The following is an 8,053-nucleotide window of genomic DNA, read 5'->3' on the forward strand; positions in this document are numbered from 1 at the left end:
TTATGTCTGGTAAGGGCTGGGGACATAGAACTGGTTGGGCATTGCTTTGGGCTGGCTTTTCTTTTTGTTGTTCATTTGTTTTATAGTGTAGATATTAATGATGCTTTTGTTTTTCTTGGACGCACATTGAAAGACTTTCCATTAATAAAGTGCTTCTGACCCCATTTTCTATTCATGGGACAGTATTTCAGGGATGATTTAAAAACTAAACGGAACATTTAATCCTTAAAAGAATTTTTTTTTTTACTCTTCCATAACAGTCGAGGTAGGGGAAGAGTATATGGAGATAAGCCTGTAGAGGAAAGAATGATATTTTGTCATACATACATTTCTCAAGCTTTTTTTTTTCCAGGTAGAAAATGGTTTTTATTTTGCTTTTGTTGTTTGGCTGCTGCTACTGCTGCTGCTAAGTCACTTCAGTCGTGTCTGACTCTGAGACCCCACAGACAGCAGCCCACCAGGCTCCCCCCATCCCTGAGATTCTCCAGGCAAGAACACTGGAGTGAGTTTTGTTGTTTTAACTCAGTTTTATATTAATTATATATATATATATATAGAGAGAGAGAGAGTCTTGGATAGAGAAGCATTGAATTTTAGAACTAGGAAGACTCTTAGAATCCAATCTGTTTGTTTTCATAGATGAATAGCAAAAGCCTAGAGGAAATGGTCCTAATTCTAACAGGGTGAAAGGGCCTTCCAGCGCCTCGTGTCCAGTGCTTTTCCTCCAGTGTCGCATTGACCCTTACCTCATCCAAGAAGGTTCAGGTCATTACTCTGATCTCACTTGGAAAGTTCAGTCCTCGATGACAATAACATACCTGCCTGGGGACACCTACGAGAGTAGCACTCAACGTTCAGAAGCTTAAACAGATGAAACCGCTTCTTATAAATGCTCCTGATTGTGTTCTCTCCTTGAAATCTAATCCAACATCCAGTTACACTGCCCTGCTAATAGGTGGGGAAGAGTTACTTCATTCTCCTTACTGATGTTTCAAGCGTTCTTTTGAAGAACTATTCTTTTTAAATTGACAGTCGCAGAGATTTTCGTGTGTGTCGGTCAAGAGATCTTGGAGCGTTCAAGATGCATGGTGGAGAAAATTGGTAATGAGAAATTAACCTGTGTGTTGAACAATTTCAGAGAGTGGGTGAAGATTTATCTCAAGTATTCAGAGAGCAACCTGGTTGTAGAAGATGAGTCTATAAAAATCCACACTAGGTCATTAAACAGTTGACTGCTGCTTATAGTCACACCAAAGAGCCAGCCCCATGGGCTGTGCCCTGGAAAGCCCGGACCTGCAGTATTCAAGGACGCTCTCATCGGGGGAAGCTGGCCATAACCCGCTAAGCACTGACCCCGGAGAGAACCTGAACACTGCAGCCTTTAGGTGGGACACCTGGGATCACAATGGGTTGCTTTCCTGATCTCAGAGGGCCTTGTACTCTTACTTTGACTTAAAGGATGTAATACAAAAAAAAATTAAAACTAGAAGATTTTTTCCAAGAGGAGCCTGGGATATGAAAGCCAAAATTAGATCCTCAAGGGACTTCCCTGTGACTCAGTGGTTAAGACTGCCCGCTCCCAATGCAGAGGGCCGGGGTTTGATCCCCAGTCGGAGAACTAGATCCCACATGCTGCAGCTAAGATCTGGTGCAACTCAGATAGATAAATACTTTTAAAAAAAAAACCTTAAACTGCCAAGTAATTGTTAGATGTGTGAGAAGACCGAACATCCAAACAGAATAAAAGGAAGTCTCAGAATCTCCCCCTGGGCAGAAGGGCCTGGCACTGACATGAACATGTCCAATTTCCCAGCATCACCGAGGGTGGGAATCTGCTTCCTTCAAACACCACCATGACTGTTCTGAAACACAGAACATTACATATGTTTGTGTATTTATTTGGCAAGAGGACTGAATGGTCACTGGAGAGATTATCTTTCCTGGAAAGAACAGGATTTAGAAGTTGTAGCAGCAGAGTTCTGACCCACTCTTTTATCAGAATTGGAGGGAAAAAAGCAGAAAGTTCATCTGGCCTTGGGAACTGCTACTTCTCCAGGATAAGAAATGATTTTTCCCAGAAGTTAGAACATAGCTAACCTTTCAAACCCCTTTTTAATGTGTTTACCAAGAAAAGGCTGTGCTGGAAAACAGTTGCAAACTAATCATGGGATTTTCATGTGTTGCAAAGCTGATGAATACCATGGCAATAACAATGTGCCGCTTCTAGGTCTATCACTACTTAATTTAAAACACCGACATGATCACAAGACTGTTTTTAAATGCATTCACTATCTCAGAGTCCTCAGTGTGTAATGCAAGGCCCAGGATTCTTTTGTGAGTTGGTGTTTGAGAGCTCAGTCGCTTCAGCTGTGTCTGACTCTTAGCAACCCGCCAGGCTCCTCTGTCCATGGGATTCTCCAGGCAAGAATACTGGAGTGGGTTGCCGTTTCCTTCTGCAGGGAAACTTCTCAACCCAGGGATCAAACCCACATCCCTTATGTCTCCGGCTTTGGCAACCAGGTTCCTTACCACTAGTGCCACCTGGGAAGAGCGTTCAGGCTTCCCGGGCAGCTGAGTGGCGAAGAATCCACCCGCAAACACAGGAGATCCCCTGGAGAAGGGATTTGTAACCCATCCAGTATTCTTGCCTGGGAAATCCCACAGAGTCAGATACAACTGAGCCACTGAACAACAGTAACATGAGATTCTTGTGAACACTGATTTATCCCTGGAATCCCTTTTGGAAGATCTCCTGAGGCCTCTTCCCCTGACACGGATATGAGGCAGAAACATTCTTTCACAAGCAGGTGCTGGAGATATTAAGAAAGAGGGCATTTTATATAAATCCTGAGAGGCAACACCTCAAAGGGAAACTATTTCTCAGCGATTTCCTGTGACTCTGGGAGCCGATGGCAACAATGACAGGTAGGCCACATGTCCAGACACGGGTGCCCTTCATCCCCTGTTTTTACAGCATCCCCAGGTCCTGCTCTGGCCATCATAACTCTCAGATGACACCGCCAGCTGGCAGTAATTACTCTCCACATGTGCGACCAGAGCGGGAACACTGACAGGTGACAAGTGGCCGGTGCTCCACGCCGCCAATATGAGAAGATTGCTCTTTGATTTATGTCTGGAGCCCTTGCCAGAGACCTGGGAGCTGTTGGCGACTCTATTTGGTGGACTTGACACTGGCCAGGAGCTGTTATCACAGTCACTCGTCCCTGCTCCCGACATGCCAGGCTGGTGTGCCTGGTACTGCGGCTTCAGAGATGCCAGCTCTTGTGTGTCTCTGATGCTGCACTTCACAGAAACCTGGGCTCATTTCTTCTGCCCTCGCGGCCTGAAGTGGCCCACCTCAGCACATCAGGAGACAGTCCGCAGGGTCCCTACAGTCTGCTGCCCACCACATGTGCCCGGGTCAGCCTCAGTACAGAAAGCCTGGACACTGAAGAATCTTCTATCCTGACCTCACCTTGTGAAGGTGAGCTTACTAGTTTGTAACTCAGAGGCACAGGTCCTGGTTTACCAGGAACAGTCCTAGTTTGTGCCTGGTTAATTATCATTACACAGAGATCAAATCAGTCAGTCTTAAGGGAAATCAAGCCTGAATATTTATTGGAAGGACTGATGCTGAAGCTGAAGCTCTAATACTTTGACCCCCTGATGCAAACAGCCAGCTCTTTAGAGAAGACCCTGATGCAGGGAAAGACTGAAGGCAGGAGAAGGGGGTGGCAGAGGATGAGATGGCTGGATGGCATCCCTGACTCAATGGACATGAACTTGGGAAAACTTAGGGAGATGGTGAGTGACAGGGAGGCCTGGCGTGCTGCAGTCCATGGGAACGCAAAGAGTCGGATATGACTGGGCAACTGAACAACAACAACAACAATTATCATTAATGCTTCCTTTTACTCATAAAAATGTCCTAGTTTGTATAGAAAAGTATCTGGTTGCTCTATAATCTACCTGCCTGTTTCCTTCCTAGTTCCTCTATAGAAAGTTAAAACGTCCAGTACTTATAAATGCCCAGTGTCAATAGGAAAACATGAGTCTCACCCCTTCCCTTTACACAGGACCAGATGACAGCCAGTTTTATTTGGGGATTGTCTAAAGCATTCACATGGTTCTTTACAAGTTGGTTGATGGAGGCTTTTCAATTAGGGCTTCTAATAACTATCTGTTTGCCATGTCAAGATAATCCTAGTTGAATTTTTTTTCATGATGTAAAAAAAAAAAAGTATTTGAAATCAACTAAGTCATTTTCTACTTTTCCAAGCTGAAAACAGTGGCTCCCTATCAGCAGCCATATTATTAATTCTCAATATTATGGTATGAGATGTGTGTGCTCAATCACTCAGTCATGTTCAATTTCTTGTGACCCCAGGGACTGTAGCCCACCAGGCCTCCTCCATTTCTGGGATTTCCCAGGCAAGAATACTGCAGTGGGTTGCCATTTCCTTCTCCAGGGGATCTTCCTCACCCAGGGATCGAACCTGGGTCTCCTGCATTGGCAGGTAGATTCTTTACCACTGAGTCACCAGAGAAGCCCCTAAGAGTCCTTGAGTTAGTAGCTCAGTTGTGTCTGACTATTTGCGACCCCGTGGACTGTAGCCTACCAGGCTTCTCCGTCCATGGGATTCTCCAGGCAAGAATACTGGAGTGGCTATCCATTCCCTTCTCCAGGGGATCTTCCCGACCCAGGGGTCAAACCTGGGTCTCCTGCATTGCAGGTGGATCATTTACCATCTGAGCAACCTTATATCCATCTAAATAGTTTTGCTGCATCAAAACAGTTCTAGATTAAATGTTTTGCTCATGATTTAAAAAATTTATTTGAAATCAACTAAGTCGTTTTCCACTTTTGCAAGCTGAAAACAGAGCCCCACCTGCAGCATATTATTAATTCTTAATATTATGGTATCTGATACAGGTAAATAAATAGATAAGTACATTTTATTTACGATATTGCTTTTGTTTTTCAGAATGATTTTACATTCATCTCCTTCTGCTATTGTAACCACCCAGTGGTTACAGCCAATGGTGGATTATATTACCATCCTTAAGAAGAAACTACAGGGATTTCCCTGGTGGTCCAGTGGTTAGGACTCTGCTTCCAGTGGGGGCAGGGGTTCTACCCCTAATTGGGGAAGATCCCTCATGCCATGAGGCATGGCCAAAAATTTAAAAATAAATAAATAAAATGGTTAGTTCTTATGTTTAAAAAAAGGAGGAGAAGGAAGAGAATAAGAAACTGCAGGACTCAGGTCAAGGGGTGTGTCAGGTCAAAGTCATACAACAAGTTCACACACAGCCTGGCCCAGAATCCAGGCCTGGATGCTGACGTCTCAGTTCTGCCCGTCTCCATGGTGTCTGCACCTCACTGTAGGGTCACTGGCTCACGGTCAAACCAAATATGAGAGGCTCTGAGTTACTTCAGAATGTGTTAACAGTCCTTCAGGGGTGGGGAGGGGAGGGCTCTGCTTTTAACCCATAATGATGTTTGTTTTTCTCCCCACAAGCTTGGGAAAGGGAGAGCACCACACTGCATGCCGGGTTATTCCCTCCTAATGAGATGTCCAGGGTGCTCTGAAGGAGCAGTCAACTAAAGCTGTGCGCTTAGCTCTGGAGGAGAAACCCTCAAGCAAACACCGTGTGCGCTGGGAGTCTTCATGGGTTCAGCCCTTCGGACTACAGTCTATGGGGTCACAAACGGTTGGACAGGACTGAAATGACTGAGCACTCAGTATTCTTTCTTTTTAATTTACTTATTTTTAATTGAAGGATAATTGCTTTACAATACTGCATTTGTTTCTACCAAACATCAACATGAATCAGCCATAGGTTCAATATTCTTTCTGAAATGTGCTATCCAAGTACAGCTATTTGCCATTTGAGACTCAAATGTACTGATGTCAGCTCGCTCTGTGGGAATTTTTTCTCTTCTGGGGATACTAAATCAGAAGTTCTCGGGGATACTAAAACCTGCTAGATACAGAAAATTCTACAAATAGAGATAATACACTGCTTTGTGCCCTAGCTCTTAATGTCTTAGCACTAGTATTAATAAACCCAAGTTAATTCTCTGCTGTGGTTGTCATGTTCTTATATACAGATGCAGATGTCTAAAGAATGGTCGGGAGCTTTGCGCAGTGGCAGTATCGTAGCCAATGAGGTTTATCCGAGGCGCGATTATTGCTAATTGCCGGGAAGTGCACGCAGCCTAGGGCCGGCCCCAGACGGTTCCCGGCTGTGCATCGTAGAGCCGGAGCGGTTTGTGCGCCGCGAGAAGGGACAGGTCAAGCGGGGCTGTGACACTGAGAGCACACGACAGCGCTATTAGTTTGCGGCATTCCCCCTCCCCACAGCGCGACTGAACTAGTGAGCCTGAAAAACCAGCAAACGGAAGAAGTTAAACAGAGGGAACCACCTTGGAAGTGATCCCACACGGCCCAAAACATCAGAGAAGAGCCAGATATATTTTTACTATTTTAAAAATCATTCCTTTTTTTTTTTTTTTCTTTCTTTTTTTTTTCTCTTTTTTTTTTTCCTAACCTTTTTTTTTTAATTGTTAAATCTTCTATTTCTCCTCTAATTTTTATTACTATAACCTATTATTACTATTTTTTAAAAAAAAAAGACTTTTTTTTTTTTTTTTAAGGCAAACACCATATATAGCCTTTGGATGGTTGTTGGTGGGGTTTTTGTTTGTTTGTTTGTTTTGTTTTTTTTGTTTGCTTGTTTTTTTTTTAATAATTCTTGGTTTTTTTTTTTTTTCTTTCTTTCTTTCCTGCGTTTTCCTTCTGCTTCTTTTCTTTAATATTGTATTTTTGAAAATCCAACCTCTACTCTAGATTTTTAACCTTTGCTCTTAGGTTTTTGTTGTCAATTATGTTCATTTAAAAACCCAAACTTCACGACCCAAGTTTACCTGAGAGCGAGATTACTGGCTTGACCACTCTCTTCTCCTATAGACTCTCCTTTTTCTCCACCAGGTGGCCTCTGTCTCTTTTCTCCCCCATCTCTTCTCTATCCAACTCTGTGAATCTCTGTGTGTTCCAGACAGTGGAGAACACCTAAGGAACTGGTTACTGGCAGGATTTGTCTCTCTCCTTCTCATTCCTCTCTCTTATCCTCCTGGTCACCTCTGTCTACTTCCTCCCTCCCCTCTTCCCTGTATAACTCCGTAAATACCTGAGCGGGCCAGACTATAGAGCGCACATAAGGAAGTGACTACTGCCTAGCTTGCTCTCTCCTCTTTTGATCTCACCGCATCTCATTCCAGTTACCTCTAACTACCCCCTCCATCTTCTCTTCTCCTTGTAACTCAGTGAACCTCTCTGAGTGTCCCTCAATGTGGAGAAACTTTTCATCTTTAACCTAGATGTTTTATCATCGGTGCTGTATAGATGGAGAAGTCTAGAGGCTACTGTAAAAACTGAAGACCAGAAGCAGGAGGCTTAAATACAAAACCTGAAAACATTAGAGAACTCTTGAATTCAGGGAACATTAAGCAATAGGAGCTCATCAAATGCCTTCATACTTACACTGAAACCAAGCTCCACCCAAGGGCCAACAAGTTCCAAAACAAGACATATCACTCAAATTCTCCAGCAACACAGGAACACTCCCCTGAGCTTGAATATACAGGCAGCTCAAAATTATTCCAAAACCTTTGATGTCTCATAACCCATCACTGGTCACTCCACTGCACTCCAGAGAGAAGAAACCCAGCTCCACCCACCGGAACTCCAAGATAAGCCTCCCTAACCAGGAAACCTTGACAAGCCACTGATAGAACCCCACCCACAGTGAGGAAGCTCCATAATAAAGAGAACTCCACAAATCACCAGAATATAAAAAGACCACCCCAAACGCAGCAATATAACCAAGATGAAGAGACAGAGGAATACTCAGCAGGTAAAGGAACAGGAGAGTTGCCCACCAAACCAAACAAAAGAGGAAGAAGTAGGGAATCTACCTGAGAAGGAATTCCGAATATTGATAGTGAAAATGATCCAAAATCTTGAAATCAAAATGGAATCACAGATAA

General features: G+C 43.7%; 1 pseudogene; it reads left to right on the forward strand.

Annotated features, from left to right (window-relative positions):
* The first annotated feature begins 6,141 nt into the window (after nt 1–6,141).
* Nucleotides 6,142–6,206, forward strand: LOC138081595 (U4 spliceosomal RNA; annotated as a pseudogene).
* Nucleotides 6,207–8,053: the final 1,847 nt, after the last annotated feature.

The sequence above is a fragment of the Capricornis sumatraensis genome, chromosome 6, assembly GCF_032405125.1.
Source record: "Capricornis sumatraensis isolate serow.1 chromosome 6, serow.2, whole genome shotgun sequence".
NCBI classification, from domain to species: domain Eukaryota; kingdom Metazoa; phylum Chordata; class Mammalia; order Artiodactyla; family Bovidae; genus Capricornis; species Capricornis sumatraensis.